The sequence below is a fragment of the Populus nigra genome, chromosome 6 (genome assembly GCF_951802175.1).
Source record: "Populus nigra chromosome 6, ddPopNigr1.1, whole genome shotgun sequence".
NCBI classification, from domain to species: Eukaryota; Viridiplantae; Streptophyta; class Magnoliopsida; order Malpighiales; family Salicaceae; genus Populus; species Populus nigra.
In genome coordinates this window covers 3,282,454-3,289,704 of record NC_084857.1, presented here as the reverse complement: position 1 = coordinate 3,289,704, position 7,251 = coordinate 3,282,454, and the positions used below count along the sequence as shown (strand labels likewise).

General features: G+C 37.7%; 1 non-coding gene across 1 annotated transcript; it reads right to left on the bottom strand.

Annotated features, from left to right (window-relative positions):
* Positions 1-6,777: 6,777 nt before the first annotated feature.
* LOC133698067 (U1 spliceosomal RNA) lies at positions 6,778-6,937 on the bottom strand. Its single transcript, XR_009842991.1, has one exon. It is a non-coding gene; the product is annotated as a U1 spliceosomal RNA (small nuclear RNA).
* Positions 6,938-7,251: the final 314 nt, after the last annotated feature.

The window sequence follows — 7,251 nt, the reverse complement described above, 5'->3', positions numbered from 1 at the left end:
TGTCAATTATTACTTAGAAATAAAAGTTTTTTTTAAAAAAATATATCCATTATATGGGCTGGTTATCAGAACCAGTTGTCCGACGCAGGGGTAGTAGACTCCTGTATGTTTGGGCTCCCAGCCCACCTTTATACATTGGACAGATTCATTGGGCATTTTTGTTTTTTGATTTTAATAATTTGAGAATTTAGTAGCTTTTATTTTTTAAAATATTAAAATAATATTTTTTTAAAAAAATAATTCTTGACATCAATATATAATTCAAAAATATATAAAAAATTAATTTTAAATAAAATAAATTTAAATTCTTAAAAACCGCAATGCGTTCCCAATAAAAAAAAGTAAATGTGTTATGAAGCCTTTTAACATGGCTTTGGAACCAATTTCTCGTTTCATCAAGGATAAGAATTTATTTATTTTAAGCTAAAATAAATTAATTTGGTACGGTTAATAAGAAGAACAGATTTATGATTAGGTTTCAGGTTCGAACCATGTGGTTACTCATATGATGATTACTGGAGGCTTATATGGTCGTTAACTTTAAGGCCTGTGAGATTAGTCGCCTGTGAGATTAGTCGAGGTGCGCGCAAGCTGGTTCGGATATCCACGATTAAAAAAAAAAAAAACAGATTTATGGTAGCATGCATAACTAGGACTTGTCTGCAGTCTTTACTCCATGGCGCAACACCTTCATCTCAGCTACAGACAAGTGTATCAAGGAGAACTTTTCTTTATGCCTTTACTTAAAGATGCATCGAATCGAGTTCTCATCAGAAGAACAAAAAAGATGTACTGAATTGTAATTAAAATTTTAGAATTCTTCTCCATCCTGCAAAACTACCCTTTTCCATTCCAAATCAAGGAATTTGAACCTGAACTTCTAGTGGCTCGGCATTCCAACATTTTTATCCCTGAGCTTTTAGTTTTTTGTTGAGTGGACAATAACCACGACGGACTTGTATCATAAGCAAAGAACACTGTAAAATCTATACAGGAGTAAGACTCACATATCTTCTTGATATATCATCATCAGAATGTCATAGCAACGAACACTATTTTTATTTATTTATTAATATAGGTGTTTGGACTAGCTTGCGTGTACCTCGACTAATCCACGGGCCATGAAGTTAACGACCATATAAACCTCCAGTGGCTCTAAAATTTGTAGGATTCGAACTTGTGATTTTTAAAAAGCAAACCTAGAATCCAACCAATTAAACTACATCTCTCAGGGTTGAACGTTGCTATTTTTTGTTTGCGGAATTGTTACATGAAGTCACTTTGTTTTGTGAGGATATTGTCATTAAGTGGCAATACCCCACCACTAAGCAAATGGTTGCTCCATTAATGCCACAAATGGTGGCATACTTTAAGGCTTGCTTGTCCCACCAAATTTGACAAGAGTGCTAGAGAAGGTTGTCATGTTTGCCTATAAAAGAGGCAATTATTTGAGAGCAAAATTGTGAGAGTTGTGAGAGTGAACGTGAGAATAAAGAGAGAAAGAGAGAGCTGCAATGGCAGCAGCCTTGCTGTCATTGCAGCAGCTGCAAGAGCAGCATAGAGAGCAGTGAGTTGAGTAGAGTTGAATGATCCTCCTTCTCCATGTATTTATTGTATCCTTTCTCTATCTCTAAATAAAATGGATCTCTCTTGTGAATGTAGGCGATTTGTCGAACCACATAAAATATTGTGTCAGTGTGTTTACCCTCCGATGAGCAAATATCAGAACACTACCGATCGGATTCCCCAGCATGTTTTACATCATTGCCAGATCGTTAAGTAAAAATTAAGAAAAATGAAGTAATGATGTCTGCTATAACCAAACTCTCCGTAGTTGAATACTGAAGATGCATATACTGAATACTAAAAGTTATTTGATACCCTAAATAGCAAGTGCTCAGAAATTATCCCTTATCCCTTCCTACCTTTATACACACGATATTGAGCTTTCCACCGAGATATAAGGTTTGACATTCTACTAGGCTGCAGCCTGCAGCATTTGTCTAATCATGTTAAGATCACATCATATTTTGCATGCTGGTAATGCATGCATCAGGTAACATAGCAGTTGTAGCGCAGCAGCTCTTTGCTGGTATATAAATATACGTACTATTACTAATAAGAGGTCGAGAAGAACAGCAGATGACATAACAATGATGCTTCGCAATGATTATACATGAACTTGAAAAGGAAATGAAACCACCACTCTTTTCCTGGCAGCAATCAGAAATTTGATAATCGTTTTACTTCTCTTCATGTCAAGATGCATGTAAGGGCTTTCTTTTGCCTCTTTGGGGACTGAATCTAGCACCATAAACACCTGTGTATATCATCGTGTATGTCTTACAGCGTGCATCATAGATTGCCGTAATGCGTCTCTTCATGCCGAAATGCATGAGATCAAGTAAACCCAAGATTTTGCAAATACATTCTATCATTCCCATTTATCAGGTCTTTAATAACATGAAATGGATGAATGGAACAATAATGCTGGGTTTACTTCGAAGTCCTTGTTAGCATGTGCATAATTAAAAATATTGCGTATAAAGTCAAAACTTCCTTAATTATACTGATGAAACTTCCCAAAGTAGAATCTCTCTGCATAAATATTAGGAAAATCAGATTAAGAAATTCATGTTAACAGTTGACCTTTCATCCATTGAGTGGAGTAAACCCTTTTTCTTTTGTTTTTCTATTAGATTTATCTCCAATCATTCTCGTTTCCTACCCTTCCACATCAAGCTCGTGTAAACTTCTCTGACAAGCAAGTGGTTTTCACTTGTGATTTGCAACAACAAACAGAGTGCTTTCCTTCAACCCTACACCACTCCTCTTCGTGATTGCATAAAAAAACTACGATTGACTCGAAAATGGAACAATGTGAATGCAAATAGGCTGTAGTTGATGGTGACATTTGATTGGGTCAACTGATAGATGTGTACTGATTCAACTAGACAGAGAACGACTGCTAAGCAACACACAACGATGCATGCATTTTTTAACTTAGGTGCTGATTTTATGCTGTAGAACTTTATTAAAGATATGCTCGAATATCTGGGAAACGGGAAGGCATGAGTTAATAGGAGCCATTTCACAAGACTTTTGCTAAATTAGGCTAACATGGATCTGGTCAGATGAATCAGTTTGCATTTCTGTAGATGATGGGTGAAGCTGCAATACAACATCTTATACAACAAAAACCAAGAACAAGAGTATTCTTGGTAGCAATTTCATTATTATATTTAGTAGTGTGAAAATGCCACACTTAAGAAGATAATATGCACAGGGATCACTTAAAACTACAGAAACAAGATTGCTGCTTGAACAAAAAAAATGTCCAAGTACAAGAAGAACCTGGGCAGTAATGCATAAACATTATCTTCTTCGACTGCAGAGACTCCTCAAAATCATCATGATTTCCACAACCCACTAGCGCTAACTTGAACATCATCACTGCTTACAGATATCTTTCCTTTAATTATGACACTTTAAGTAGCGTTTGGAAACACGTGTTTTTAAAAAATTAAATTTTTTTTTTTAAAATTAATTTTTTATATATATTTTAGGTCCTAAAGCCGACTCCTCAAGACGAGGACTCTTCTTTCTCCTCAAACCATCCGTGTAGCTCTCATTTTCATTCTTTTCCTCTGTCATAGCTAACACATCCTTGGCATCTTCCTTCGGGTCTCTTAGAAACAGACCATTAATCTCCAAATCAGTGAACAGATCGCCGTTTGGAATGAACTTCCTCTCCTCCTCAAACCCTTTCTTAAACTGCATAACAGACTCACTCTCCCTAAATATCTCAGCAACCATATTAGGACCCACTGGAGAGTCAACATATCCATCAACAATAACAGTACTGTTACCTGAACTATAGGATGACCGGGAAGCAAACTGAGAAGCACGTCTCGAGAACTTGTAATCCCCAAGATCAACCAAGTTACTGCCACTAGTACGGCTTGTACTGCTTGTATAATTACTGCAATTCATGATTTTTATCTGGGCTTTCACGCGTTTGATCAAAACGAGGTACCGGGTATTTGGGTGAAGAAGGATACTTCTCCCCAATAAGCTCATACAATGATTTCTCCGCAGCAAGAAGTGCCGCTGAAGATTCTTGAAACATGCATGTCTTGTCCTCCATTTCCTCTTCCATAACCATCTGGCTAATATATTTCAGAACCACATCACTGAAATCAAAATCTTCATGAGAATCTACCTCTTGACTCATGCTTGGAGACACAACTGGCTGATTAAATGTTGAATCGAGAGGCAGATGAGGAATATTTACGTAGTTTTGGTTGACACAGTTGTTTTTCGACTTGAACACATTAACAAGATTCTGATCCAATAAAACAATTTGGCTTTCATTGCTAGTTAAGTTTCAATTCATTTACAGAACCATATAAACTTCTTAAGGGTTGATCCATGATCATCAACACCTCAAAAATTTCCCAACTTCCAGCGCACTCCAAAAAGCTAGATGTTTCAGCCCGCAGAAACAATAATACCGCGTGCCAAAAGGCCAAAATATAATTCTTCAGTTTATATTCTCCAAATAAACAGCTGCCCAGTAAGTAATAGCTGTCACTAAGTACGGAAGTCTAGATTTTTATACCCTAATACCACCAGAAGTACACACATAAATGGTTGAACAGTCAAGAAAACACAAAAAAAAAATTGCAGACAGCATAGAAATCATCAAAGCTTTACTCCATAAGAAAAGGATGCTTTTCTGATCCTCAAAACAAAAGCTTTGAAATCAATCAGCACGGTTTTTAAATTCTTGGAGAAAAGAAATAATGAATTAATAGAAAAAAGTAGCAGAACAGTATTAAAAAGAGAGACAAAAAGTTCCAGTCTAGCAAAACTAAAAGAACAAAGAGAAAGCTAAGAAAGCGAGAAGTCCTAACGGTGGTGATGATTTAAGGTGGCTGTGGTTTGGTTTGGAACAATCTAAGCCAACCAGAAGCCTGTCCTTTTTTATTCTTCAGCCCGTTCACTGTGACTCGTATACTGTTTTTTTTTCCAGCCAGTACTTTCTTGTTTTATCAAGATTTGTTTTGATTAAAATGCTTGTCATCGTGTATTGTATCTTTTTCTTGCAAAGAAATTGGTGTGCAAATAGACTAATCATATACTGTTTAGTAAAAAATATTGTATTTCACTCACGTATACATCCTAGCGAGATTCCACTGCACCAAATAGCTAAATTAAAGCTTGTTTGATCCATGTTTTTCTAATTTTTAATGTTTTAAGGTAAGGTTATACAAGTTCTTACATGATTATTTGAAAAACAGCTTTAACTCCATTATTTAACTTTGATTTAATGATACTGGTATCGATGTATGACAAATAATATTACGTAATTGCAATTGAGTGTTCGTGATTGCAATTTTTTTATTAGCTCTGGTTAAAAAAAACTTATTAATTAAATTGTTTTCCATTTTTTCTTGAAAAGTAGCAGCTGCCTTCAAGGTGTAAGTACTTCTCTTTTTCCATTTTTCTTCTTTATTCTGCCAATTAATAAAATTAGAAAAGGTTTTTCACCTACGACCCTTTTTTTATATATATAAATTAAAAAGAGGAAAACAATGGTTGGCAGCTCAAATTCGAGCATGTTTTCTTGGATACAGGCCTGTCAACAGATTCCTGCATGTGAATAGTGCACACTTAAAGTTCTCCTTGTCCTTCTCTTCGTATTTGGTATCTGGTAGCAGACCAGATGAAGGGCGCCGGGCGCCGGGCCGTAGGCAAAGGCATGGAGCCGTAGACCATAACAGCATGAAACACTTTTACGCCTGAAAATGATTGGTGAAAGGGACATCGATATCAACCAACAGTTTCCCTTACATTTGGTAGTTGTTACGGGGCGTATCTGACTGTGTTTAGCAGATAGGAACAGGAAGAAAAGAATAGGGGGCTGAAGCTATAAGGCCGGCCCGACCAAAGACTGAAAGCCCGGTCTGCGCAATCAATGTTATGGAACTAATCTGACCAAACTGGGTCTAATGGAACAAGATCTTAATCTCAATAAGGAATTTGAATCTGGAAGGGCCGGCAAGAATCAATGCGATAGCGAGATTGAGCAGTAGTGAGGGGCGATAGCAAAGGCGTGGTTCATCCTCCAAGAGAAAGTAGATGCTAAGGTTCGGATCGAAGATCTTCGCAAGACGGCCCGTGAATCTTGAGAATCGAGCGTGGGGCTTAAAGACCCTACCGCATTCCGGCCCCAGGGCATGGTACGGAAAGAAGAAGAATGCATCTAAAGCAGAGTATACTGAAATTCAGTCTTATTGCTAATTCAATTCCTTTCTTTTCGACATCGCATTCCCTTATTCCCGCGAGTCAACTACCCCGCTCGTTGCTTGGATAAATGCAACAACCTTTTCATTCGACCATGCTTACTTACGCTTAGCTACTGTGACGCGGGAATCAAGGCAGGCAGCTAAAGGACTACGTGACCACCAGAGCTAAAACTCCAGGAGATATTCTCTATAGAACGGAGTTTTGAGCTATTATGGCATCATCAATGATCTACTCTTTGCTCTATTCTTCTGTATTAACAAGATGCTCGTGGGATTCATTCGGAATTGTGATCGTAGTGCTGTAAGATCGATAAACTTTTTATCACAAGCATAATTTTTCAACAAAGGGTCAAGAATAGAACAGTCCCCGTTTTATCTGGTTGTGTTTCACATATAGGAACAGGAAGGGAAAAATAAGGGAATGAGTCGAACCAGGTTATAATTCAACATCTTCACTAGAATTGGGCAGAGGCCGCGACTTGCGCAGCCCCCTCTAACACAAATTTTGACGTAGGCTCTTCCTCTTGGGAAGACCTTAAACCAGCACCCCTCCTGCGTGCAATGGAGGTCACTGATCTAGACCATGGGCATTCTTGATCACCCATTGATCCCGTCCAGGTAAGTACGTCTATCGTGGCCGTGGGTTCCTTATTTATACACGGCACACTCGTCTGGCCTCTTGTTTTTCCTCCATGTGGGATAGTTAAGTTGAACGCGAAGCTAGGTCTCCTTTCGACCCAACTGCACCTTGACATATCTTTCTTGCTCCCAAGTTTGATTTATTGACTGGGAATCAAAACTAACAGTAAGATTTTACTTGGGACTGGAGACTTGATTTCGAGTTGTGAAGCTAAACACTGCTTCTTCACAAATACAGAATGGAGGACCAGACTAGTCTATCATCTCTCTCAGAGATCAATTGTCAACGAATTAATGGAAG